The sequence below is a fragment of the Prionailurus viverrinus genome, chromosome B2, assembly GCF_022837055.1.
Source record: "Prionailurus viverrinus isolate Anna chromosome B2, UM_Priviv_1.0, whole genome shotgun sequence".
In the NCBI taxonomy this organism is placed as follows: domain Eukaryota; kingdom Metazoa; phylum Chordata; class Mammalia; order Carnivora; family Felidae; genus Prionailurus; species Prionailurus viverrinus.
This window is the reverse complement of record NC_062565.1, coordinates 40,477,482-40,504,899: the sequence shown is the minus strand read 5'-3', so window position 1 is coordinate 40,504,899 and position 27,418 is coordinate 40,477,482. Positions and strand designations below refer to the sequence as shown.

The 27,418-nt window shown below is 46.9% G+C and overlaps 1 protein-coding gene across 19 annotated transcripts in view; it reads left to right on the top strand.

Moving 5' to 3' along the window:
• TRERF1 (transcriptional regulating factor 1) overlaps positions 1-27,418 on the top strand; it is a 211,686-nt gene that overhangs the window by 118,638 nt on the left and 65,630 nt on the right. For 18 of the 19 annotated variants that reach the window (XM_047858704.1, XM_047858711.1, XM_047858701.1 and 15 more), the window contains one exon: positions 22,867-22,981. The gene's annotated coding sequence lies outside the window, so the exon portion shown is untranslated. Of the gene's footprint in view, positions 1-21,880; positions 22,025-22,866; positions 22,982-27,418 lie in introns of those variants that run through there. The other variant, XM_047858713.1, reaches the window with a different exon arrangement.

Genomic DNA, 27,418 nt, shown 5'->3' with positions numbered 1-27,418 from the left:
AGGAGCAAACTGGTGACTGAGTGTAAATGAGCGTGTGGGCTATGGGAAGTCGGATCATTCTGCTCACTCACACATCAAACTTGTGTCTTAACTACAACCGAACCTCATCACTTCCTAGGATCTCCTTGGGAGCAAGGATTTTTTTCTTTTCTTTCTTTTTTTTTTAAATTTTCCATCCAACAGTCTCTGGAACATTATGGGTGTGCTCTCCCTATATATGTCTATATATTTGTTGGAAACATGATGGAAGGCCAGATCCATAAAAACAAGCCAGTTTCCTGTCCTTGGCTGTCAGCTTAGCAGAAAGGCTGGCATTACCGAACCAGATGCCCCATAGGAGACCCTCATCTTACCCAACTAGAACCTACTTCCTTCTCGACCTAGGTCCTAATGGCCAGAACACAGACTTCTGGAATTCTTAGAAAGAGTAAACGCTGAGACAAGAAGATATATCCTGACTGTCTTGAAGAAGCCAGTGGAAGAAGCCTTCCTCAGATAGATCCTGAATAATTGGGAGAGCCCCTGGGCACATTCCCAGAGGTCAGGTTCACGGTGGAGGGGAGGAGGCCTAAGAAAGGAACGAGAGTTGTCCCCTCGTGTTTAGATGGGACTGTCCCACCCATCGGGGAGTTGAGGCTGTTGCCTGCTTAAAGGACTGGGAGAGATGCTTCTGCCCCCAACCCCCATCCATGTGAGTTCTTCCCTTTCAGCGTCGCCCACAGCCCAAGGAAGGACGGGAGCTTTGCTGTGAGCTTCACCTCTGTGAGAGCCTTGACCATCCGAAGGAATCCTGTAATGGGCGCTCTGTTTTCCAAGCCGTTGTTCTCTCTCTAGAGATCTGAAGAAAAGTCAGGGTGGACCCAACTTCCTTGGGCTCGGCCCCACACACGACACCTCACCCCATCCCTTTCTGGGCCTCTTCTTCCCAAGGATGTCACAAGGTTTAGAACATTTCCTGACTTTTCAGGAAAAGAATGGCTCATGACACATATTTTTCAGGATCTCCTGGAAACACATTCTCCATTCCCAGCTCTTTGGCAGAGTTCAGGGGAAGAGGGGAAGCTGAGGGCAGAAGGGCCCATCTGCAGGGCCTGCGCGGGCTGGGGTGCACATGCCTCTGGTAACATCGCTAGTGTGGCTAGACCCGGGCTCAGAGTGGCCCAGAATGTCAGGGCTGGGAGGAACGGTGGCAGCCAGCACCCAGCCCAGTGCCCCCTAAGGTTGGATCCTGCTCTGGGTTCTGAATCCCTTCCTTTCTCTTGCTTGGGGATCTGCAGCACTCAGTGGTCCTTCATTCCCCTGTGCCTTTGCCCTCTCTGACTTAGTGATTCGCAGCTGGGGGAGCTTTTTGGGGTGACCCACAGGGGGCCTGACCACTTGGGCCCTGACTTGGGGAGACCTGCTGGTCATTTAGTTAATCTGGGGAAGGAACCTCCAGTCTCCTACCTACAGGGTACATGCAGGTGGGCAGGAGGGAGTGATGAGAGTTTGTGGATGTGTTTGTCTTCTGTTCTCTGATTTGCCCTTAGTCCCCACTTCCAGCCTTCTCTCTCTCCACCCTTCCCCGTTCCTGGCATCCTTGCTTTCCTGACTCTCTGGAATCTACAGAGCAGACCCACCCTTCTGGTCCACATCCTTCTCTGGGATGGCAGAGGCATTGTGCCCTGCTTTTTCTTTTCTTTTTTTTTTTAATTTTTTTAATTGTTTTAATGTTTATTTTTGAGACAAAGAGAGTGAGTGGGGGAGGAGCATAGAGGGAGAGGGAGAGGGAGGGAGACACAGAACCTGAAGCAGGCTTCAGGCTCCGAGCTGTCAGCACAGAGCCCGACGTGGGACTCGAACCCATGAACCATGAGATCATAACCCAAGCTAAAGTCGGATACTTAACTGACTGAGCCACCCGGGTGCCCCAGTCTTCCATTTTTAAAACAGAAGGCCTGTGGCATAATTTAATGGCTTCATAATATTGCATTCTCTGGCTGTACCTTCTATTTACCTGGCCTTGCATTTTGCCCATTTGTATTTTGACCCCCCTCCTGCCTCCCCATTAAAGACAGCACATGAGAATCTTTGCACTAAATGTTTAGGCATATTCACAATGATTTCCTAAGGGCGAATTTCTGCAAGTAGAGTCTTGAGGTCAAAAGCTATGTAAAACTTTAAGATGTTTCTGGTACCTGTTGTTATAATGTCTCTTCGTAAATAGGATACTGATTTTCATTCCCATCAGCAGTAGTGAATGTGCCCACTTCTCCACATTCTTGTCAATACTGGAGATCACGTAATATATATTTTTGTGTATATATAATGTGAACATTCTACTAGGTAGATTCCTGGGTCAGACCACATGCACATTAAAGTTTTGATAGACAGGGGCGCCTGGGTGGCACAGTCGGTTAAGCATCCGACTTCAGCCAGGTCACGATCTCGCGGTCCGTGAGTTTGAGCCCCGCGTCGGGCTCTGGGCTGATGGCTCGGAGCCTGGAGCCTGTTTCCGATTCTGTGTCTCCCTCTCTCTCTGCCCCTCCCCCGTTCATGCTCTGTCTCTCTCTGTCCCAAAAAAAATAAATTAAAAAAAACGTTAAAAAAAAAAAGTTTTGATAGACATTGGTCAGTTCATCTTCATGTGTGAGCATGCTTGTTTCCTCTACTTTCTTGTCAACACTGCATTAGGATAGAAAAATATTTCCCGATTTGATAAGTTCTTTCAATCTGCATTCTGTTGATTTCTCCTGAGGTTTACAATTGTTCATGTATTTGTGCCATTTGTATTTCTTCTCTCGTGGACGGCCTGTAGCCCATTTTTTTCTTTGTGTGGTTTATCATTCTCTTGCTGATTTTTATGCTGTCTTTATATTTAAGGATATTTATTTACATGTGGAAAATTATTTTTTTATTTTGTTGACATTTCATTTTGTTGACCCTTTTTTGTTTGCCTACACATAACAGCTGATACGTTTTGAACAGTGGAATTAATCAGTCTGTTGCCTTTTGGGTGCGCTTCCAGGATCACCTGAAATTTGAGCTTCTTGGGTTTCCTTTACTTCAGTTGCTGGGGCCTGAGCAATGGGCTGGCTGCAAATGTCAATGCGGCTGAGGTGCAGGTGTGGTCCTCCGTTCCTTCAGAGGAAGGGCAAGTTCATTACTGACAGTTCTTCTGGGACTGCTTAGCCACACATAGGGGTGGGAGGTTGGTCGTGGGGAAGAGGCAGCCCTTGCCTGGGACTCAGCATTATTGCCGTGGGAGTCCCTTTTAGCTGGAATGTTCCAGAACCCACCTCACATTGGGTGATCCAAAGTCAGGGTGAATGTCATGAGGGGTATGGACACGATTCAGATGAGCGCGGCTCCCGATCTCTCCTGCCGCTAACAGCTGGCCTCAGGGGACAGCGTTGCGCACTAGGGCTGGTGGCTACGAGGAGGGGCTGTTCCTGTCCCAATCTGCTCTAAGCAGGATCCTGCACAAAGTCAGGATCCTGCACAAAGTCAGGGTAAGGCCAGTGGGACCATGGCTTTATTATTATTTTTTTAATGTTTATTTATTTTTGACAGAGAGACAGAGCATGAGCAGGGGAGGGGCAGAGAGAGAGGGAGACACAGGTCTGAAGCAGGCTCCAGTCTCTGAGCTGCCGGCACAGAGCCCGACGCGGGGCTCGAACCCACACACCGCGCGAGATCATGACCTGAGCCGATGTCGGACACTCAACCGACTGAGCCACCCAGGCGCCCCGGGACCATGGCTTAAAGGGCTCACAGGAGTTGGTTCAGCTCAGGCTTCTTGTGATAATAGCATAGGATAGCATCAAATGACACGGGACAACGCTGTTCCAGGGTGCAGTGGCTTTACCTTGCAGTGTGTGTTTCTCCTCAGTGTTTACTGTATTGACTTGCCTCCTTCCTCCACATTTACACAGTTACTCCTGGTAAGACAGGCTCAGGGAGGAGGCCGATGGGGGTGGAGGCTGGCGAGTTGCTGTCAGCAGCTGTTGCGGAACAGAAGGCGGGGACTTCTAGGGTCCGGAGCCTTGGTTTCCCCGGCCAGTGGTTCGTGGCTAGAATTAAGATCTGTTTAGAAATCTGTGAACCGTGCTGAAGGGATTTTTTTTTTTTTAAACTTTCAGCAAAATGGGACCTTCAGACCTATTCAGGATACCTTGACCAAACCTTCAGAGTGGCCTTTATGACTTCGCCTACAATGGGGTGGCTATTCGGATGGGTGATTCCACATTTCCTCCTAAAAATTAGGGATAGGAATTGAGACGTAAAAACCATAAGAAAATGGACTGTGACCTTTACAAAACTGGCACTTCCTTCTGCCCCTCAGACACACTGGGCTTACTCCCATCTTCAAGTCTTTGCCCCGCTGTACCCCCTGCCGCCTTGCCCTTCCCCTGATCTGCCTGCCCCACCCTTCCCTCCCACCCCTCCCGGCAGGGCTGACTCCTTTCCATCACTTAGGTCTTGCTCCAGTGTCCCATCCTAGAAGAGGTCCTTCCCCACAGCCCTAGCTGAGGTACCCTGTCCCCCCCACCCCCGCCGGATGTCACTCTCGCTCATGTTACCTTCCTCTCTTTTCTTCATAGAGTTGCACCGTCAACAATAATAGTAACAGCTAATATTAAGGAGTACTAACCGCGTGCCAAGCAGTGTTGTAAAAGCTGTGCCTGTATGAATGTTTCTGATCCTCACATTTAACCCTATGAGAAGAATATTGCTATTCTCGTTTTACAGACAAAGAGATCAAGTCCTGAGAGAGGCTAATGTAGTCGTTTGGCACCAGGAGTCATCTATTCGGTAAATGTTTTTTTGAGCACTAATTAGGGACCGGGACCAGCCCTGTGCTAGGATTTGGAGATAGAAGGATCAGGAGGGCACTGTCCTTACAATGAAGTCATCAGGAGAACAGTGTTCCAGATCAGGCTGGGTCAGTGACTCCTCTCTGAGACCTTGGGGCAAGTTGCTTATACAGATTCATGCACTTTTTAAAATTTTTTTTAATGTTTATTTATTTTGAGGGAGAGAGACACAGAGAGCAAGCAGGGGAGGGGCAGAGAGAGTCAGAGGCACAGAATCCGAAGCAGGCCCTAGGCTCCGAGCTGCCAGCACAGAGCCCGACATGGGGCTCAAACTCACAGACTGTGAGATCATGACCTGAGCTGAAGCCGGACGCTTAACCGACTGAGCCACCCAGGCGCCCCTAGATTCATGCACTTTTATTTTCCCCATCTGTAAAATGTGAATAAAGGAAGCTGCCCCAGCTACTGCTCTGGGTTCATGGGAGATTTTGTTGTTGAACTCACTTGGGGACATACATAGGGCAGGAGAGATACAGGACATCATTGGGCATCCTCACTTTGATACCTGGATATAGGAGAAGTAGAGAATTAGCCACCACTCATCTTTGTCCTGGCAGTCCTAAGTTTTTTTTAATCAGATTCCACCCCCTTCCCTTACTTGTGGGCATTTTATAGTATCTCAAGGGGTTCTTAAATGTCTCAAAGATTCTACGTAGGATCTCAAAATCATTTTTTGGTCCACTGATGTAGGAAATGATGCACTTTTATAACTGGTCAACAGGATTATAGTATTTAGGGCAGCGGTCCCATCTGATTGGAACTGTTGAGTTTTATTGTCCAGGGACTCAAAAGCCCCTTGCATAGTGATGGCACTTTTCAAAGGAAGTTGTTCTTATTCATCATTGGGCTACCAGTCTGGCTGTTTAATTTCAACAGCTGGTGTTATTCTGGAACCTAATGTAAGGGCACTGTTTTGCTTTCTACGTTTTTTGCCAAGACCATTCATTAAAAACAAGACTATGGTAATAGATGAGATGTTGGTATGTGGTAGAGAAACAGCTCTCTGAAAACTGCCTTCTTGCTCCTTGTCATCCTCTTGACACGAACTATAAAAAAGGAAACAACCAAAACTTCAAAGTAAAGTGGGCCAACATGGCTGACCTCATCCTCCTAAATGCTATGTAAGAGGGTGCTTTGGTCTCTGGTTCTTGCCCTGGGCCCCACCCACCTTTCTGTCATTCGTGGCTTGTTTCCTGTGTCCAATTTTTGCACAATCTGTTAATAACCAAACATGCCCTCACAAGCTGGTGAATATTTGCAGAATCATAAAGCAATTAAGTTATAATCTCCCACTTTCCAGAAGAGACAGGCATCAGGCCTGCATACTCTGGGAAGATCCACGTGCTATTCATTCTCCAGTTTCATTTATCTGCATTGTTACTATCCTGATGCAGGCCTGTCACCCCATCCATCCACCATCCATCCACCATCCACCATCCACCCACCATCTATCCATCCATCCACCATCCATCCATCCATCCATCCATCATCTACCCATCCACCATCCACCATCCACCCACCATCTATCCACCCACCCACCATCCATCCATCCATCCATCCACCATCCATCCATCATCTACCCATCCACCATCCATCCATCCATCCACCCATCCACCACCCATCCACCAGCCATCCATCTGTCCATTCATCCATACGTCCACCATCCACCATCCATCCACCATCCACTATCCACCCACCATCTATCCACCATCCATCCATCCATCCATCCATCCATCATCTACCCATCCACCGTCCACCATCCACCCACCATCCATCCATCCATCCATCCACCCACCATCCATCCATCATCTACCCATCCACCATCCACCCACCATCCATCCACCCATCCACCATCCATCCATCCATCCATCCATCCACCCATCATCCATCCATCATCTACCCATCCACCATCCACCCACCATCCATCCATCCATCCATCCACCCACCATCCATCCATGATCTACCCATCCACCATCCACCCACCATCCATCCACCCATCCACCATCCACCATCCACCCACCATCCATCCATCATCTACCCATCCACCATCCACCCACCATCCATCCATCCATCCGCCATCCACCATCCATCCATCATCTACCCATCCACCATCCATCCATCTATCCACCCATCCACCATCCACCATCCACCCACCATCCATCCATCCATCCATCCATACGTCCACCATCCATCCATCCATCCGTCCATCCATGTAGGGGGTGCTCATTTTTGAGCACTTGTTATGGGCAGGGACATGAGCTAATATCTGGGGACATAAAGGTGAATAGTTAACCATTCTTGCCTTCAAGAGATTTCACACAACAATAGCAGGAAACATGAGTTCAGAGAAGTGTTCCAAGCTCAGATGGTTGGGGCTTAATATTCCTACTACTGAGAAAAGGCAAGGTTTGGTGACAAAAAATTTAATAGAGGTTATGACCTTATAGTTGAGTCTTAAATGACAAGCTACGTGCTTACTTAATATGCATCCTCTCTTCCTTCGTAGCTCCTGGCCTCTGATCTTTCCACGAGTATTGAACATCTACTAGGAGCAGGTCCTTCATGTCCCCACCTTCTCTGTCTTTGACATTGTCTCACATTCTACCCGTGTAAGTTCTGTACAGCTTCAGGCATGTCACTTGATCTGAACACTTTGGCAATGTCGTGTCCCAGATGTAGAGTTTTAGCTCTGGAGCCTGATATTTGGATCCCTCTGTTAATATTGCCCCAGCCTGATGACCAGCTTGTTTCTCATTCCTCCAGTGGCCAAGCAGACCTACTCACCCACCCCCACCCCCAAACACATCTCCAATGCTGCCTTCTCATGCTTGTCTAATTTCACTTACCCTTAAAAGGCCGATCAAGCCTCTCCTGATTAGGAAAGCCTGGGGAAGTGTGTTGCTTCCTGGTTTGGGGATTGGAGAAGTATGGTTGCACGTTTCACTGGATGTTCATCAGACCACATTATATCATTACCTTTTTCTGTAGTTCTGCCTTCTTTTTTCACGTTGATGGGATTCTTATCTTGGTTCTCCTCTTTGACTAAGTGCAGGGCCTACATATGGAAGTCATCCGTCTATATTTACTAATGAAAACCGGGCGGAAAAGTACACATCCTTTATCACCTCTTCCTGGCAGACCCTTAGTTCTGCTACTGAACTAGAGAAGGTCAAAGTTACCACTCTGTGCACCTAATCTGTTCTTTTACTCAGGTAATGGAGAGTGTGAGAATATGTGCTGGTCGTTCTCTCTTTGCCCACCACTTTCCAGATCCATTCTCTGCCCTGCTGGGGTGGCTGGGGTGGCTGGCCTCTGTGGATTACATCCACTGGGCTCCTCTACTTTACCTTCTGCGTTTAATTGGGTTTAACTAATAGGAGATGCCAGCAGGAGATTCAAGAACAGGAGGAAAGAAAGATTGGAGTATTAATCCTCTTGCTCCCTCTCTGCTTTGTCTGATTTCTGGCAATGGCTGTTTTTTATAGCTTCAGCTCCTCTCCCAGGGCTCTCGCTTCGTTGGGCTCCAGGAACACGATTCCCTCCACTTGCCCTTCAAACTTCGGGGCAGTAAGGGCTTCTTGCTGGTGTTAGTCTCTGAGCACGGCACCATATAATGTTGGTGCCCATCGCCATAACTCTGTAACTTGCCCATTTATTAAATTATTCACATTTAAACCCTTTGAGTGCCATCTACACTGCGTTACTCAGAGTATACTTGCAGGCTTACGTGATCTAACTCAGTAGTCAGCCCCATACATCGATCTGTTTCATTTTCTTTCAAAAACTTTTTTTTTCCTGGGGTTGGGGGGGCTCACGTTCAGAAGAATTTATAATAACAGTCTCCTGTCCCCTTCTCTCCCTAACCCAGTCCCACTTCCTTGGGGCAGTCACTTTTAACTCTTTCAATTGCTTCTTTCTGGCACTTACCTCCATGTTCGAAAATGAGGTGCTATTTTAGAAATTATCAGCTTACTTCCTGTTGTGATAGGTGATGATTTAGCTCACTCATACCACCCTTCTACCTCCCTCCCCACATCCTCACAACATAGTTGTATTGTTATTTATAGTTCCTCTATTTGGTTAGCTTTACAAGTGAGATTCTTGCTGTTGTATTTCTTGTTCATTAAGTGTTTCTTTATTCTCTGCTCAGTGAGATGAAGATGTGCGTGTTCCTACCCCAGCTACCTTCCATTTTCCACCTTCTGTCGTCTTTATTTTTACCTTTAGAGTTGATAACGTTTACATTTTTATTTTGTAATTGCCATTAAATCCTCTACGCTCTGTCTGTAGGCTGATCCTAAAGACTGAAAAATCAGCAGATAGGATTTGTTTTTCTATGAATATGTAAATGATAAATTGTGTATTGACAGTCTACCCTTGGACATACTTTTTTGGTTTGCCTAGTGATTTTTTTTTTTTTTTTTTGGTTTAAGCCAACATTTTAAAATAGAGTTTTCATAAAAGAGTTAGAGTTTGGGGTATTGTTTTAAAAGTTGGAAGCTCTGGGGCGCCTGGGCGGCTCAGTCGGTTGAGCATCTGACTTGGGCTCAGGCCATGATCTCACGGTTCGTAGGTTCGAGCCCCGTGTCAGGCTCTCTGCTGTCAATGCAGAGCCTGCTTCAGATCCTCTGTCTCCCTCGCGCTACTCTTCCTCCAAGCCTCTGTCTCTCAAAAATAAGTAAACATAAAAAACTTAAAATAAAATAAAAGTGGGAAGCTCTGGCACATGTGGTCTGACTTCCCAAATGGAAACCCTGCTTGAGGATGTCCCCTTTAGAATGGGCATGCCTACCCCAGTTTGCCACAGTCCCCACCACTCATTCAGTGTATGCATATGCTCAAATACCTAACCTGCTTTGATCATTAACTTACTTGCCTCACCATGAAGGCATTTAAGTGTGTTAAATTCCGATCTATTATCTTCTTTGGAGCCAAGTAATAACATATTAGGAGTCTTTTTTTTTTTTAACAGCTTTTTATTTTCCCAAGAGTATCTTATTGGCTTCCTTTTTTTTTTTTTAAAGCATTTTTTGTTATATTGTCATTTTTTTTCTTCCCCCCAAATTCTGTAGTTGGGTATTTTATATATCCTCCCTTCCTCCCAGAGCCTCTATTCTCCTCAAGTTTGACCTGGTTGTCCTCTAGGCCTGCTACACAACTGTCATCTGAGATTTACCTATACTATTTTACTAGGTTTAGTTCCACTGCTTTCTGGATCTCCTATCTTTTCTTTGGGCCCATTCAGTTTCTTCGAAGAAGAAAATGCCATTTTTTGCTTGGGAGAGTAGATACTTGGCTGCCCCATGAGCCATCCATGGAGGATTCAACTCCTCTGACTTCAGATTTCATGTAATCCCCCCAGTTCAGCCTTACATCTGACTCCTGCCCTCCATTGCCCTGAGTCATCAGCCTCTTGGCCATTCTGCCAGGCTGATAGATTCCCATAACATTCACACCCACTCCGGGCTCAGGCTTCCTGTGCCTGCGTCATCAGTTTCTAATCTTCCATAGTCTGTCTGTTTTCCACAGAGCTGTTACAGAATCTTCCCCAGTAACCCTTACCTGTTCCCCTTTGTTATTTGAAATGATGTCTTCTTAAAAACTTTTTCTTTCACTCTCATCTTCGCAATATCCAGATGGAAAAGCTATAAGTGAATGCGGTTAATGTGTTTGTCCTGGTTCCACCTAATAAAGATGAAATCTCAAACCTTCTTGAATCTGTTTAAAATTTTTGCCTGTATCACTTCAAAAGCTAACAGGCTAAACTTTCCCCCATCTAAATAGGGGCTTTTAATCCTAAATTTACCTTCTTGGGGATTTAGGAGAGGTTCCCTGTTTATAATATTACATACCTATCCAGTCCATCCCTTTTTAAAAAATGATCAAATGTGGATCTCGTATTAACATTGCTAAGGCTGTATTGGCTGCCATAATCATCTTGCGATTTTCAGGAGTTTAACATGATCAGGTGTTTCTTTCTTGCCCTTATAACAGTCAAATGCAAGTGTTCTGGTGTGCCTGGCATTCCTCCACAAGGTTATGGGGACCCAGGTATCTCTGTCTTGTGATTCTGCTCTATTTTAGAGGATACATTCTCAGGGAGAGCAATCTCACCCTCAAAAATTAGTTCCCAGGGACAAAAGAAATCTTATATCCCCTTGCATAGATATCACAGATATATATAGGTGGTACCTAAACAGATATGTGGTGTATCTGTGTTATTACAATTTCATGGAGGAAGGCCCTTAGGGAAGAAGTGTCCCAAAAGGCTCTTTTCTGGAGAATAATAATGAAGAAAGGATGGAAACGCTACCACAGGCCCAAGAGGCCCCTGGATTCAGGTGGAAGGGAGAAAAGAAGGTGGTGGAAGCTCACCCACCTGGTAACCAGCATGGCCCCGAGATGACATACATCCCTTGGCCCATGTTCCATTGATGAGAACCAGTCACAGGGTCCCATCTTGCATCAGGAGGAGCTGGCAGTTAGAGTCCCTGGCTGTGGGCAGCTGCTTCTAAGTGGCAACTCTCAGCTAAATAACAGGAACATGGATTTTGGAGGATGTTTGGCCTCTAAACACAGAGGTCAGCCAGCTTGGTCTTAAAGAGCCGAGTCCTGAATATTTTAGGCTTGTGGGCCACATGGTCTCTGACACAACCACTCTGCTTATTGTGGCCAAAGGCAGCCATAGACAAAATGTAAATGACAAGTGTGGCTGTGTTCCATTAAAGCTATTTTATAAATAGGTGGCTGGCCAGCCTACAGGCTGTGGTTGGCCGACTCTGATGCCTGATGACCAGTCGGAGCTTTTCATTTGTCCCCATTGCCTCTACTTCTCAGACCTGGAGCTTCCCCTCCACTGAGGGAGGGTGAGGCCCTGGTTTTCCTGGGAGAAGAATGGAATGGGATGTGACCCTTAACCAAGTGAGGTGTGGAAGAAAGGGAATCAAGTTTGCGTGTGACGGTATGATATTACGCCGTCTCCGCATCTAACCTTCCCAGCCACCTGACGTGGCAGGAGGCAGTCCCTGACACAGGATAGTAAGTGCTCAAAGACTGGTGACTGTTGCTATATTCTGTGCTCGGGGGTCACTTACAAGTACCTGCTTTAGGTGAAGTAAGTCTGTGGAGGATATGGGCTCCTGTTTCTCATAACATTAGGGAATACACCGTAATGTTCAATGAATTATTATCCAACAGTTAAAGCTAATATTTACAAAGAGCTTTTAATAACATGACAAAAGGCTTATGTTAGAAACAGGATACAAAATTATACATACAATATGATCTCAACCATAGTTTCGTAAAAGTTTAGAAAAGAAGGAAGGAAGGAAGGAAGGAAGGAAGGAAGGAAGGAAGGAAGAAAAAGGAAGGAAGGAAGGAAGGAAGGAAGGAAGGAAGGAAGGAAGGAAGAAAAAGAAAGGAAGGAAGGAAGGAAGGAAGGAAGAGAAAGAAAGAAAGAGAGAGAGAGAGAGAGAGAGAAAAGAAAGAAAGAAAGAAAGAAAGAAAGAAAGAAAGAAAGAAAGAAAAAGATTCCCACAAAGTGATGAGAGTATGAGGAGTTTTCCTTTTTATTTTGTATATTTTAAAATATTTACACTCACGGTACCAGATATCCCACCCCTGGCACTTGACAGAGGCTTTGGGGCTTCAAGGGAACCCCTGTGTCAGAGGAGACAACCAGCTCCTCTGGATCCTGTCAGAGGTTACCAGGAAGGCTTAGATTTGGGGGTAACAGTTGAAGGGGGAGGGATGGGAGAGTCAAAAGGTTGCAAGGAGACCCTCTCTCCTGCTTATGTAATTGCTCTAAGGAGAGAGGAGGGAAGAGAGAGAGAGAGAGGGATCGGGGGGCTCAGCAAGTGAGCTCCTGGCTGCTTGTCATGTGAAGAAAACTGATGTGAGCGACACTTTCCTCCTCTGCTTCCTGCCCTGCTTTTTTGTTCTTTGTGTCGTGAATAATGTGAATACAGGTTCCTCATACTTGGAGTTATTTTTACAAGGTCTCCTCTCTGCTTCAGATGACTCAGAGCTGGGGCCTTCTCTGGAAGATGTTCCTTGGGAAGCGCTCTAGGAGATGCTGAACCCTGGGCGATCTGGGGGTCAGGAGTGTGTGCCCTGCCCCAGACCTATCCTGGTCTTTTTTTTTTTTTCTTGGAGCCATGTCCACTGGAGGGAGGAAGTAGTGGCTGGAGGGAAAGACCTTGCTGGAGGCAAGACGGCTGGGGTTTGCAGGCCCCAGAGGCCAGTGGCTCTAGTCTAAAGGCATGAAAGCTATCTGAGCAGTGGTCACCACGCACCCAGGGAAAAGGATTAGAGAGACCTGTTTTCCTGTCTCCTGCTGCCCCTGCTGGTCCTGTGTTCCTAGAGAGTAGAGGCTTCGTCTTACTCTCCGTTTCGTCCAGCACTGTGACCCAGTGAACGGGTGTTGGGTACATAAATTCATGCAAGAGAAGCCCTTTTGCATGGGTAAAGCTGAATTACCTGGACATGCCCATGGACGATGCTGGCTTCTCAATCCACTCCAGAAGACACGCGTGCCCAGACTCTGGCATGTGGACTGGAAGTTGTTACTCTCAGAACCGGCATCGTCTGACCTGACCCCTCGTAACCGCTCTGAGAGGCAGGGTCTTCTTTTCAGTTTTCCAGGGGGTCAGGGAGATCGCCCCGGTGTTGTGCAGTTAGTAAGAGGCACGGCTGGATTCTTCTGCCCTAAATCTGCTGACTCCCTGGCTGTTTCCCTGACCCTGTGTTGCCCTGGGAAACCCCAGAAGTAGAGGCTTTGCTGCTTTTGGAACAGATTCCATGCCTTCCTTCGTTCACAGCTGTGGTGCCATCCTTCCAAAAGAACCAATCTTTTCCCTCCTGCCCTGCCTGTAGCGGGAGAGTGGGTCTCAGCCACTTGCTGCCCAACAACCCTTGGAAGAATTATGGTGGGAAGGCCCCTCTCAGACTCCTCTTCTCTGACGGCTTTGGAGAAAGGGGGGGGGGGCGATTGGGGAATACTCGCTTTTCCCTCCAGATCTCCCCAACCCCCAACTCCCTTTCCTGCTGTCTTAGATCACATAGTCCCCATCTTAAAACCCAGGTTGACCATTTGGAACTCAGAATGCATTTTCCCATAGAGGTGGCTTGATCATGACGCTTGGTCTGCCTGTGATGTACCTGAGATAGAATATTATGGCCAAGTCGAGAGCTAGTATTAGTGTTCATGATTTTGTTGATTGATTGATTAATTAATTAATAATGTCATTGCCATCTGTTGCTTGGAAGCAGTCTCCTTACTGGTCTGTCCTTTTCCACTCTTGTCCTGTAGTTTGTTCTCTGTGTGAAATGTTAACCAAGCCCCATCTCTCCTCTGCTCGGAGTCACCCAGTGGCTTCCTGTCCCTGCCGCCTGGCCCCTGCCTGCCTCACTGACCTCTCTACCAGCCCTCTCTCCCCCTCCCCCACCCCTCTCTCCCCCTCCCCCACACTCATATCACCAAAGGACCGGGCACCCTCTCTTCCCGCTGCCTGGAGCTTTCTCGCCTCCTCCTACTGCCTTGTTCAGTCTCAGTTCATTCAGATCTCTGCCCAGGTGTCACTTCTTTGGGCGACCTTCCCTGTTCACTCTTCAGAGAAGTGACCTCAGGCATCCATTCCCCTCACCACTCTGTCTCCTAACCCTGGCTTCTTTTCCTTCCTGGCATTATCATTCCCCCACTTCCGTTGCTGGTGTATTTGTTTCCTTATGTACTCTCGGTCTTCTCTAGAAGAAAGTCAGCTCCACACAGGCAGGGACGTGGTTTCTTGTATTTACTCCTCTGTTTCCAACACTAGAAGATACCTGACACATAGTAGGTGCTCGATAAATACTTCTAAATAAATAGATGCACGAATGAATGAATGACTATCTACACCTGACTAACAGGCAGACTGTGGTTTCCTGGGGAATTTACCACACATTCCAAACAACAATGCCAGAAATGAATATCTGCCTCTCCTAGTCCTTAGGATTCCAAGTGCAGGGACTTCATTTTAAAAATGAGTTGATAGAGGGGCACCTGGGTGGCTCAGGTAGTTAAGCGTCGGACTTTGGCTCAGGGCATGATCTCGCAGTCCGTCAATTTGAGCCCCATGTCAAGCTCTGTGCCGACAGCTCAGAGCCTGGAGCCTGCTTCAGATTCTATGTCTCCCCCTCTCTCTGCCCCTCCCCTACTTGCACCTCTGTCTCTCTCTCTCTCTCTCTCTCTCTCTCTCTCTCTCTCTCTCAAAAGTAAATATACATTTAAAAAATTTTTTTAATGAGTTCATAGAGGGGCACCTGGGTGACTCAGTCGGTTGAGCATCCGACTCTTGGTTTCAGCTCAGGGCATGATCCCAGGGTCATGGGATCGAACCCCTCGCTCAGCATGGAACCTGCTTGGGATTCTCTCTCTCCCTCTCTCTCTGCCCCTCCCTCCCACCTCCCTCTCTAAAATAAAAAATAAATAAAAATAAAAATGAGTTAAGAGATTATTTTGCATTCTGCATTCTTGACAAATACAGACATCTGTTTGCTTAGACAGTTGTTCTCAGGGTTCTGAATTTGACAAAGGACGGGGTTAGGGGCACTTTGGTCTTGTCAGTCTCTCAGTTTTACTCAGAATGGCTGCGTTTTCTTGAGTACTCTAGAGCAGAGTTTCTTACCTCAGCACTACTGACCTTTGGGACCAGGTCATTCTTGTTGTGGGGACTGCCTTGTGTACTTTAGGATATTTAGCAGCACCTCTGGCCCCCGCCCATTAGATGCTAAGTAGAACCACCCCCCGCCAAAGCTCTGACAACCAAAAGCTGTCTCTGGACATTGCCAGGTGTTCCTTGCAGGGCAAAATCACCCGAGGTTGACAACCACTGCTCTACCATATGCCGGAAGCCTCCTCCTCCCCCACAACAAAGCATTATCCCACCCCAAATGTCACTGGTGCCAAGGTAGAGATACTGCACTCTAGAAGAATTCTGTCACACAAAACTCTTGGTTAGCAGCGATGGAAACTCTGTGTTCTGTGCCATCCAATATGGTAGCCACTAACTCCGTGAGGCTACCAAGTACTCAAAATGTGACTAGTAAGATTGAAGAACTGAGTTTTTGCATTCATTTCATTTTAATTAATGTAGATGGAGATAGCCACTTGTGGCCAGCGGCTACCATGTTGGACAGAGCAGCTGGAGAGACCAGGGCTGATCACACTTTAGTGTGCCCACCGATCACCAGGGGCAGTGAGGCTAATTCAGCAAGCCTGTCCTGCTACGAAGTGGCTTTGAACTCTCTTGTTTTCGTGTAATTTAGTGTGAAATTTTGCATCCTGTTGCATTGTAGAGCTAGGGAATTTCATTCCCAATATTTAAGTGTATTTCAGGAACACATCAGGTTAATCCTGTGGCTCCGAGGGTAAAGGTGGTAAAGCAGGGTGAGAGGACAGAGGTGTGTTGGTGAGGGAACACTACGGAGAGAACTTCATGAAAGAAATAGTATTCGTCTCTAACAATGAGGATTTTGTTTCCCTCTTTTGGAATTTCCTCAGATTTAATCTCTGGAATGGAAAACAACGTTTAGATGCTACACTGTATACACAAGCCAAGGGAGCAGGGTCAGGGTCCTACTGTAACTCTCTGGGCCACTGCAAGGCTGCTCTGGGAAGTAAGCCCAGCACCCACGACCTCCTTAAGTAGCGGTTCTCAGCCTTGGCCACATATTACAACCACTTGGCAAGCTTTAAACACTATTGTTTAATAGGTTTGTGGTAGAACCCAGGCATCCGTGGTTTCTAAAGCTCCCCAGATAATTTTGATGTGCGATCAGGATTGAGAACAGCTGTGTGCTAGCCCACGGGACGCAATGGTAAAAAAAAAAAACAAGACATTGCCCATGCCGTAGTAGGGCTTACAGTCTGACTGGGGGCATCCAACTTGTGAATCACATAATTAACTAATTGCAACTCTCTTAAGTGTGGCTGCACACCTTATATTTCGGGAGAGTCAAAGAAGTCTCACTGAAGCTATAACCTGAAAGCTTGACTAGATGTTAATGAATGGGGAGCTAGGAAACAAGCATCTTAGCGGGATCGGTATGTGCAAAGGCCCTGGGGTAGGAAAGAGCTTGGGGTGTGTGAAACCCTAAAGACAAGCTGGCTGCAGCTGTGAGCAAGGAGGTTGGAGAGTGGATAGTGGCCTGCTGTTCACTGTCAGTCTACAGTGAGTCCGTCTGATACATTCTCAGTGTTCGAGGTATCCTGATTTTGATGTGAATGGCCCAGCTTCTGTGTTCTGGAACAGCCAGGTGCATGACGGCTGGATTACATGAGCTACCCCGTCTCACAGTGGTCTGGGCAGGATCCCCTCTTGCCAGACAGCTCTTTTCTCAGCCTCGGTGGGAGTGGGAGTGGGGCACCAAAAGAAGAGATGTTTGGACAGAGAATGAGAATTTCCCCCACAGCTTCCAGGCCTCCCCTGGCTGTCGAGGGAATGTGTCTCACTTGAAAATCAGCCTTTCCACGCCACCACTGTCCCTGCAGTGGGACTCATTTGACAGAATGGTGGGGTCTGAGAGTTCTCATTGCATCGATTCCTCTTCGTACTGTTGCTTAGCTGTTCTTAAAGTTTTATTTTATGTATTTATTTTGAGAGAGACGGAGACAGAGTAAGCAGGGCAAGGGGTAGAGAGAGGGAGGGAGAGAATCTCAAGCAGGCTCTGCACTGTCCGTGCAGAGCCCAGTGCGGGGCTCGAACCCCCAAAACCATGAGATCATGACCTGAGCCAAAACTGAGAGTCGGACACTTAACCCAGGCACCCCTCTTAGCTGTTTTTAAATTAGAGCCACAGATTGAATCCTCCTCCTCCTCATTTTTCTTCTCCTCCCCCTCCTCCTCTTCCTTCATTTTAAAAATCTGTGCCAATTTCTAATTTATTCTGGGTGGCATGGAGGGAATTCTTCGCACTTTGTTTTGTCCTGCTTCCCATTTCAGAAGTTCCCTCTTGGATATCCTGTGTCCTCTCTGCTCCCCCAGCGAAACCTTCCCTGACCAGGTCCAAGTGGGATGTGAGCTTTTCTTTTCTTTTCATTTCAACTGCTTTGTGGCTGAGGAGAGCCCTTCCTCTTTGGTTTGAGCCTCTCGGCGCCCATTTAAAGTGTTTGTTTCTGTCTGTTAATTTTTTTCCCTTCCCCCCCAGATCTTTCAATCTTTGTCTCCCCACCCCCCTTAACTCTAACAACAGTGTATAAGGGGGCATTTATCACCATGAGTGTGCAGAAGGGAAAATGTGGCCCAGACGGCAGTGTGGGGCAGGGGAAAGACTCTGGCCTTGCCTGGTGGCTTGCTCACTGCAGATCCCTGGAAACGCACACAACCTTCCAGGGCTGCGTCCTTGTTGGTCGTACAGGAAAGAGATCGTAAGATTTCTGTCCCCGTAAGGTGGCGTGGCAACGGAGTGAAGAGGAAGGGCTTCCGGGCTTCGTGTTCTGGCTCTGCCACTCAAGTTTTGTGGTCTTGGGCAAGTCAGCAGGCCTCAGTTTCCTACTTGTTCAATGGTCGTCCCCACAGTGACTCTGCAGGATGGTTGTAAATATCAGAGGTGATCGCTGGGAAGTCCCGGGACCATGCCTAGGCTTGTTGGGTCTTCAGGATGTGGTCGCTGTCCCATCCCCTCAGCCATCTGGGACTCAGATGTTTGTCTGAAGGAACTCTAGCTGTTAGTGGTGGGAGCCCAGAGCTCCTGGCTGGAGCTACCCATAAATCCTTGGAGGGGCATCTGGATTCCTCCGGTGCAGTTGAGCGTGGGGCAGATGAGGTGGGGCTCAGTGAGGGTTAACCCTGGTGTGGAGTGGGGACTCTCAGCAAGGTGGCCGGGGACCATCGAGGGCACACACCAAGAAACAGTGAGTCATCAGGACAACTCGCCACTGCTGGGTGACCCCTGAGCCCTTGCAGAGCTGCCCTACAGCCCCAGTAGTGGCTGGGAGATCATCTCGTGGACTCCTGTTCATGGTCCCATTGAGGGAGGGGCATGGCGGTCCCTGCTCCCCGCTCGCTGGCGTGTAGTGATGGTATACCACCCCTTATGCAGGGCCTGTTGGGAGCCAGGCAGTGTGCCGGCTGATTTTGCCGATCTCCTTGAGACCCCTGCAAGGAGGCACTGCTAATCCCATTGTAATAGAAGAATAAGGCCAGGGGCGCCTGGGTGGCTCGCTCAGTTAGGTGTCCAACTTCAGCTCAGGTCATGATCTCACGGTTTGTGGGTTTGAGCCCTGCGTCGGGCTCTGTGCTGACAGCTCGGAGCCCGGAGCCTGCTTCGGAGTCTGTGTCTCCCTCTGCCTCTGCTCCTCCCCCACTCATGCTCTGTCTCTCTCTCTCTCAAAAATAAATAAACATTAAAAAAAATTTTTTTTTAAATAGAAGAATAAGGCCAAGTGGCCAGTGAGGGGATGGGGTCAGATTTGAACCCAAAGCCCCAAAGCTCCTGTTCCATGCATGAAATTGTATAAACTTCCTTAAAGTACCACCCCCCAGGATGTTTCTCTAGCAATAATCTTAATAATGGAATGCTTGTTCACATCCCAGAACGCACACACTGTCTGTCTTCTCAGCGTTCACCAACTAATTTTTACTACTGGCCAAATTGAATTTAGCCAAGTCACCCACTGCTGAAAAGAAAATAGGTAATAATGCCAACAACCTGGTCGGAAATTGGAGGTAGAGAGCAAGGTGGCCCCTATTTTGGATGCCTCTTGCCGGTGTAGGAGGAGAGAGAATTGCACCTTATGTATATCTCTGTGGCACCCTTATTACACTCCTGGCTTGCCATATGTAACTTCTTGGGCACTTTTTTAAAAAAATATATTTATTTATTTATTTTATTAAAAAAAATTTTTTTTAACGTTTATTTATTTTTGAGAGAGGGAGAGAGAAAGAGAGAGAGACAGAGTACGAGCCGGGGAGGGGCAGAGAGAGCCAGAGGCACAGAATCTGAAGCAGGCTCTAGGCTCTGAGCTGTCAGCACAGAACCCGACACGGGACTCGCACTCACGAACGTTCAGATCATGACCTGAGCCGAAGTCGGACGCTTAACCGACTGAGCCACCCAGGCGCCCCTTATTTTTTTTATTTCTGAGAGAGGGAGTGCATGCAAGCAGAGGAGGGGCAGAGGGAGAGGAAGAGAGAGAGAATCCCAAGCAGGCTCCACGCTGTCAGCACAGAGCCCGACGTGGGGCTTGAACTCAACAAACTGTGAGATCATGATTTGAGCCGACATCAGGAGTCGGACGCTTAACTAAACTGAGCTACCCAGGCTCCCCTTCTTGGGCACTTTTGAAAAACCTGCACATCTGATGCTTCCCTTGGCTACCACAGTGATTGAAGCATGGTGTGAGGCCAAGAACTGATGTGATTTACAAGCCTCCTTTCATAGCATCCATAGCATGCCACATGCTCCTTCCCACCATAGGACCTTTGCCCAGGCTGTTCATTGTGTCAGCAGCACCTTTTCTCTCTCTTTTCCCTCCTGCCCTCCCTATTTTGCTTCACTAATGTATTCTTAGGGCTCAGATTAAAGACTGATAACCAGTGACCCTTTTCCATGCTAGGTCTATCCCCTGTCACATGTTCATACAGCAGAGGCCATATTTCTTTAGAGCATATCACGATTACAGTTATTTCTGATTTGCTGATGTTTGTTTTTCCCGCTAGACTTTAAGCTCCACGAAGGCAAGGACCACGTTGGTCTCAACTGTTCTCTGCCTAGTGCCTTGCATTTGGCCTGGTACATACTAGTCATCAGTCACCATTGGATAGATGAATGAACAGTTGGAGAGATGGGTTGAGCTGGTTAACCTCACTTCCTCTCCCTTAGTTCCAGCCAATATGCTCTTCTTAACAGGGTAGGGAGGTTGTAATTACCTGCTTCTATGTCTGTCTTGGGCCTCTCTGTAGGAGAACCCATCTTGAGACGTGGGAGGCTAGCCCAGCGCCTGACATAGAGTAGATGACCAATAACATTTGACTCTCTGGTTGTCTAAGCTTAGCCCTTGCCCATGAGACAGCCAGCTGCAGGGACTCATGCTGCATCAGGGAAGTTAGCCATGGAAAGTCTTGGAAGTCCGTCCCTGCTTCCCACCCCACGCCACGGGTTAGCTTCTGGCTAATGTCTACCTCTCCGGTTGCCAGCTACTATATTGACTTATTTGTGCATAAACAGTTATTCCCATAACCTTCCCAGCATACAGAGATGATGATATACAATCTTTATAACATCACAGACATCGCTTCAAAAGCATTCTGTTGCTATAGGAGTGTTTATGATGTGCTTATCGCTAGAATTTCATGAGTGACAAACTCCCAAATTGCATATGATTGAGCATTTGAAGCAGGGAGTGAGGCTATATGGGTTGTTTGCATTAAAAAAAAAAAAAAGACTTTGAGAAGGGAAGTTTTTCTTCTATAGACTTATCTTCTAAAGTTTAAAATAAGAACTACTTAAAAGCTGAGAGTTTAGAAGAACGAACATTTTCTCTTAAACATTCAAATGGGTGAAAATGACTTGTAATCTCTCCCTCAAGTATTAAGGCAATAGGCATTTAAAGGCTTTTTTTGGAGCTGGCTGTCACAGACAAAGGATTTCTCAATTTAAAAAAAAAAATCATTTTTCTGGCATTAAATAATAGGAATGAACAGGTTACCAGCAGCCCTCTTGACATTTCGGAACTGATTTATTTTCCGAAATGTCCCAGTCCGTTTTAATAGATGACACTTTGTCCTTCCTATTCAGGGCCGTGGCTTCGGCTGGGGTGGCCACAGTTAGGGTTGAGAAGTTGAGGCTAGAGCCCTTGCAGGGCACACAACTTTCGACCAGGTTCCATGAGCCTCGTGCTCTGTAACCTGAGCCCAGCAAGTTCCACCGCCTCTATCTCCTACGCTTTCCCGAAGTCCCTGCTGTGGCCCTCCTTCCCGGAGAGAGGCTCTCTGATCTAATGAATTTGACATCAGCTGTACTGTGAGCCGTTCCGTCTGAACCCAGAGATCAGCCAGACGTCTTGGGAAAGCCCCACTCTGTGTAACTAACTTCTGCTGTAGCTAGCGATGCTGTTCAGCTGTGATCTGTGGAATGATGGCTAGCTGCAAATCGCTTACCGGGCTGCGAGACAAGTACAGAAAGCGCAAGTAAGCACTTGGAAACCTCTGTACCGACTGGACGGGGCAATCGGTCGAATCGAATAGTTTGAGAGGTGGTGCTCTGGAGGGGCAGTTTTTCGCTTCATTTTTCTACCAGTTCATTTTTATTACCTTTGATAAAAGTGTTTTTTCATCGGCGGTGGGTTGGAAATTAAAACAAAAACAGGGGGGCGCCTGGGTGGCTTGGTCGGTTAAGCGTCCGACTTCGGCTCAGGTCATGATCTCACGGTCCGTGAGTTCGAGCCCCGCGTCGGGCTCTGTGCTGACAGCTCAGAGCCTGGAGCCTGTTTCAGATTCTGTGTCTCCCTCTCTCTCTCTGCCCCTCCCCTGTTCATGCTCTGTCTCTCTCTGTCTCAAAAATAAATAAACGTTAAAAAAAATAAAAAAAAAATAAAACAAAAACAGGGACACCTCGCCCTTCCTGACAAGTGTTTTGGGAAGTCTCGTGCGGAGCATGCTTGGGCTGCTTCTGCTCCCCTGTGGGACAGGTAGGCTGTTGAATGAATTTGGGGAAATCACAGCACTTACCAAATTATATTGTAATGAAATGTGCACCCCCCCCAACCTCTCTCTCTTGCTAAACCGTTTTTTGAGAGCAGTGAATACATCTAATTCATCTTTGTCGCCTTGTTCCTCATACCCCCGCATGGCACATTATGGGGCACGGGAAATGTTTGTCTCATCCATGCCTGCTCCCCGAGGACATGAGAGTGAATGAGGCCAGCTTCAGGAACTCCCTGGGCTTTTGGTTGGTATCCCCTGCAGGCTGGTGATGGCGAGCTAGGAGTGAACGATGAAGGAGTGATCTTTCCTGCTCTTTTCCCCTACAGAACCAGGCCTCCTCTTCCCACCTGCCCAGCAGCATGAGAGCAGCATGACTGGCCGGCCACAGGAGAAGCCCCCAGAGCCAAGCCCCCAACTCAACCATCTGCTGCGGAGGTCAAGGTGAGCTTGCTTCCCTTCCCTTCTCCTGGAAGGTTCAGGCATTGTTATTCTAACTAATTCTCTATGCTCTTGTGATCTCGCACCTTGTGCTGGGAGAATGGGGTTTACTGGCACATGGGTAGCCTTAGAAAGTACATGTCAGCCTGGCAGGGCAAAGCATGCCCATTGCAGGTTATAGACAGGCCATTGGTGGAACAGAAATGACGCTGAATTGAGTGTTTAGGGCCTCAAGCTCTCATTAGTCCTCTACGACCTCCTGAATCTGGGACCTTTGGCAGATCTCTTAGGACTTGTAGAGCCAGGGAAATTTGGGTGAAGGAATCTCTGGAAGAATGGCATTGGAAGGACCGTCGCTCCGTGGTCTGGGACTCCCAAGACATCCCAGACAGACTCCTGTCCCACATAGGGTCATAAGGGGTCTTAGAAGATCACCCAGGCCAATTCCCAACCAGTGTTGAGCAGTGGTTGAAAAACTCTTCCTGGTTTGGGACAAATTCTTCTCTGTAATTCCTGTCTGCCCTTCTCTGCTCTGCCATTTGGAACCACAAAGACTGGACTTCCAGAAACTCTTCCATGTGACTCTCTTCACATTTGAAGATGGCTGTCATGACTTTGCTTTCCTTGCTTGTATCCATTCTCCCTAGAGACTGGCACCACTCACCTTGTCCTCTTGTCCCTCTCCATGTTGGAAAGGGCTCCCGTGTTGGCCCTGCCACTCGCCAGCCTGTGCCGTACTCAACGGAGAAGCCTCCGTTCATCATTCTTTCTTCACTCCATTTAAAGAGCCTCCTCGGGGGGGAAGGGAAGCAAAAATAATATGAAAACGGGGAGAGGGACAAAACAGAAGAGATCCTTAAATACAGAGAACAAACTGAGGGCTGCTGGAAGGGCTGTGGGTGGGGGGATGAGCTAAATTGGCAAGGGGCATTAAGGAAGACACTTGTTGGGATGAGCACTGGGTGTTATACATAGGGGATGAGTCACTGGAATCTACTCCTGAAATCATTATAACACTATATGCTAACTAACTTGGATGTAAATTTTAAAAATACATAAAATAAAAATTAAAAAAAAAGAGCCTCCTTTGGGACAGTTACTGTGCTAGACGTGAAGTACATCAAGACAGAATAGGTTTGGATCCTTGGAGAGAGTTTGAAATAAGCACTGAACCCCTTCTGTGTGCTCCTTTTTTATAGATTATCTCTTTTCAACTTTTTTCTCAAATGTTCCATGAGTGCTTGAAAAACCTGTGTATTCTATAATTAGTGGATATAGTTTTCTGTATATGATCATCAAAATAAATTAGTCTGTTATACTTTTCAGATCATCTATAATACGTCCTGTTTTTGTCCAGTGACTCTATCGATTATCGATATTATCTTAAAAATCTCCCATTGGATTTGTCAGTTTCTCCTTGTAGTGCTGAAATTTTTGTTTTACGTGTTTTAAGGCAGTGCTGTTTAGAATCCGTGTGTATTATTGGTGAATTCAGATACGTTTGTACCACCTTTATATACTTGCAACTTTTTCTGCTCTTTCTTCTAGATTGAGGTGTTTTTCTCCCTCATTCCATTTTCCATCGTCTTATTTGGAAGTTACACACTCTGATCTTTCAGTAGTTACTCCAGCTGTTGTAACTGGCGTACTTACCGAAGGCTAAAATTAATCTGGGTCTTTACCTTCCTCCCCAACAATGCAAGAACCAGACAGTAGTTCAATTCTAGTTCAGTGCCTCTCCCAATTTATATACAATTCTTTTATTATTTTTTAACATTTTATATAGTTTTGAGAGACAGAGCATGAGACAGAGCACAAGTCGGGGAGGGGCAGAGAGAGGCAGAAACACAGAATCTAAAGCAGGCCCCAGAGGCTCTGAGTTGTCAGCACAGAGCCTGACGCAGGCCTCGAACTCACGAACCATGAGATCATGACCTGAGCCGAAGTCCGACGCTTAACCGGCTGAGCCACCCAGGCTCCCCTACAATTATTTAAAAAAAAATTTTTTTTAACGGTTATTTATTTTGGGGAGAGAGAGAGACAGAGTGTGAGCAGGGAGGGGCAGACAGAGGGAGACACAGAATCTGAAGCAGGCTCCAAGCTCTGAGCTGTCAGTGCAGAGCCCGAAGGATGGCTCGAACCCAGGAACTGAAAAATCATGATCCGAGCCGAAGTTGGGTGCTCAACCAACTAAGCCACCCAGGTGCCCCTATACAATTATTATGCTGTGTTTTCATTCTGTCCTGGTTTTTTCCCCTACCAGTCAGACATCGTTGTTTTATATAGTAAGTGTTGATACGGATGTATCTACATACTTATCATTATCTTTTCTTACCCTTGTTTCATGAATCTGAGGTCATTTTCCTTCTGCATGAAATAAATACTTTAGCATCAGCCTTTAGTGAGAGCCTGTTGGTTGTAAATTCTCAAAGATTTTTTCCAGTTTGCTTTGGTTTTGGGGCTTTTGTTGGCTTGAAAATAAATGTCTTTATTTTGCTCTCCATTCTGAGAGGTACCTTTACTGAATATATTCTCTTAGGTCATTGAGGCCGTTATTTCACTGCTTCTGGCCTTGAGATCGCTGTTGAGAAAGTCGGCCTTCAGTGTAATTGCTGTTCCTTTATAAGTGACCTGGCATTTCTCTCTGGCTGGGTTAAAAACAACGGTTTTTGTCTGTCTGTTTGGTTTTGGTTTTAATAGTCCTGGAGGTTTCTCACCTTTCATTTATTTGAATATTGCCTCTTTTCTGTTCCCTCTGATACCTTCTTCTGAAACTCCTATTAGACTTATGTTAGGCCTTCTCACTCTGTTCTCTGTATCTTTTTTTTTTTTTTAACATTTATTTATTTTTGAGAGAGAGAGCGTGAGTGGGGAGGGGCAGAGAGAGAGGGAGACCCGGAATCTGAAGCAGGCTCTGTGCTGACAGCTCAGAGGCAGAGATCAGACTCACAAACCGTGAGATCATGACCTGAGCCAAAGTTGGATGCCCAACTGACTTGAGCCACCCAGGCGCCCCTGCTCTCTGTATCTCTTAACCTCTCTTTTTCTCTGGGCTGAACTCAATAATTACTTCACATCTGCCTTCCATCCAACTCCTGTATTCTGTGATTCAAATGCTGTTTAATCCACCCACTGATTCCATCCATTTTCTTTTTGATACTTTCATTTATCGTTCCTAGAAGTTCTGGTTCATTATACTTCAGATCTGCTTGGTGATTTTTTTCCTAGTCTCCTATTTCCTGCTCATGTTTGCAAACTTCTTTTTTTATTTCTTTAATATATTCGGGTAGCTCTTTGGACATCGTAACATTTCGTGTCTGGTAATTCCAGACTCTGAAATGCTTGGGGGTCTAGTTCTGCTGATCAGTACTCATGGCGCCTTGTTTCCTGTGCACTGCTCGTTTTCCTTGCAACTTGAAGAATTACTTGAGGTATTCGTTGGTGTTGACTTTTCCAGAGAGAATTTGTATTAATTTCTGCTAATTGCTTGCAGGGCACTAACATCCAGAAATCACTTTAAATTGATTTTCTGCCGAAGACTTCTCTAGCTACATAAGAAGCATCAATTCAAACTCCAAACCTGTGTGAGGTCCAGCTTGTGGTTACAGATTTCCGGGAGAGATCTGTCTCCCATTCTACCAGCCCAAGGTCAGGTTTCCTTGCAGTCCCCTTCTGTGTTTGTGCATTTATTTCTTATTCCCTGAGGGTGGGGCCTTCCACCCCAACTTTATGGAGGAACTAGGTTTTTTTCTTCTGGCCCCTGAGCCCTGTGCAGCTCTCCTGGCAAACATAGAATCTCTAGGGTTCGACGGGAACCCTCAGAGCAAAAGTCAGCTTTGCTGCTAGCCCACTTCTGAGGGTTGCTGCTTTGGGTTTGTTTTTGGTCTTTGAAGAATCCTTCCATTAGCACAGCTCGGTGATGTGTATACATTTCTTCTACTTTACATTTTATCCAGCATGTCAGTTGTTTCGACAGGGAAGGTCAAGAGGGCATCTGGACTGCCATATTGCCAGAAAGTATATCTTCTTTCTTCTCCACCATAGCTCTGAGGGGCAGCAGCTACTAGTCCTTGTTCACAGAAGAGTGAACCAAGGCTCAGAGAGGGCACGTAACTGGCTGCAGTCACGGGGCTAACAGGTGATGCATTGTGAGGTATGTCCTCTCCTGTCCCCCTTTCCCACTTTCCCTCTCCCCAAGGTAACTGTTGACCATTTTTGGTGGATGAACTTTATGCTCACAAGGGATAAGGAGTCCCTACCAGAATGCTTTAAATAGCTGAACAGCTTTGGGAAATTTGTTTACGAATCTATTGTTTATCTTCCTTGAGAGAGGAAATGGCTTCTGCGTATTTTGTGGCCTATTCCTCCAGCAGTCACCAGCAACTTTCCCGCTTCACTCCCACTCCTCAAAGGCCTCCTGGCTCCAGTGCCAGACACATG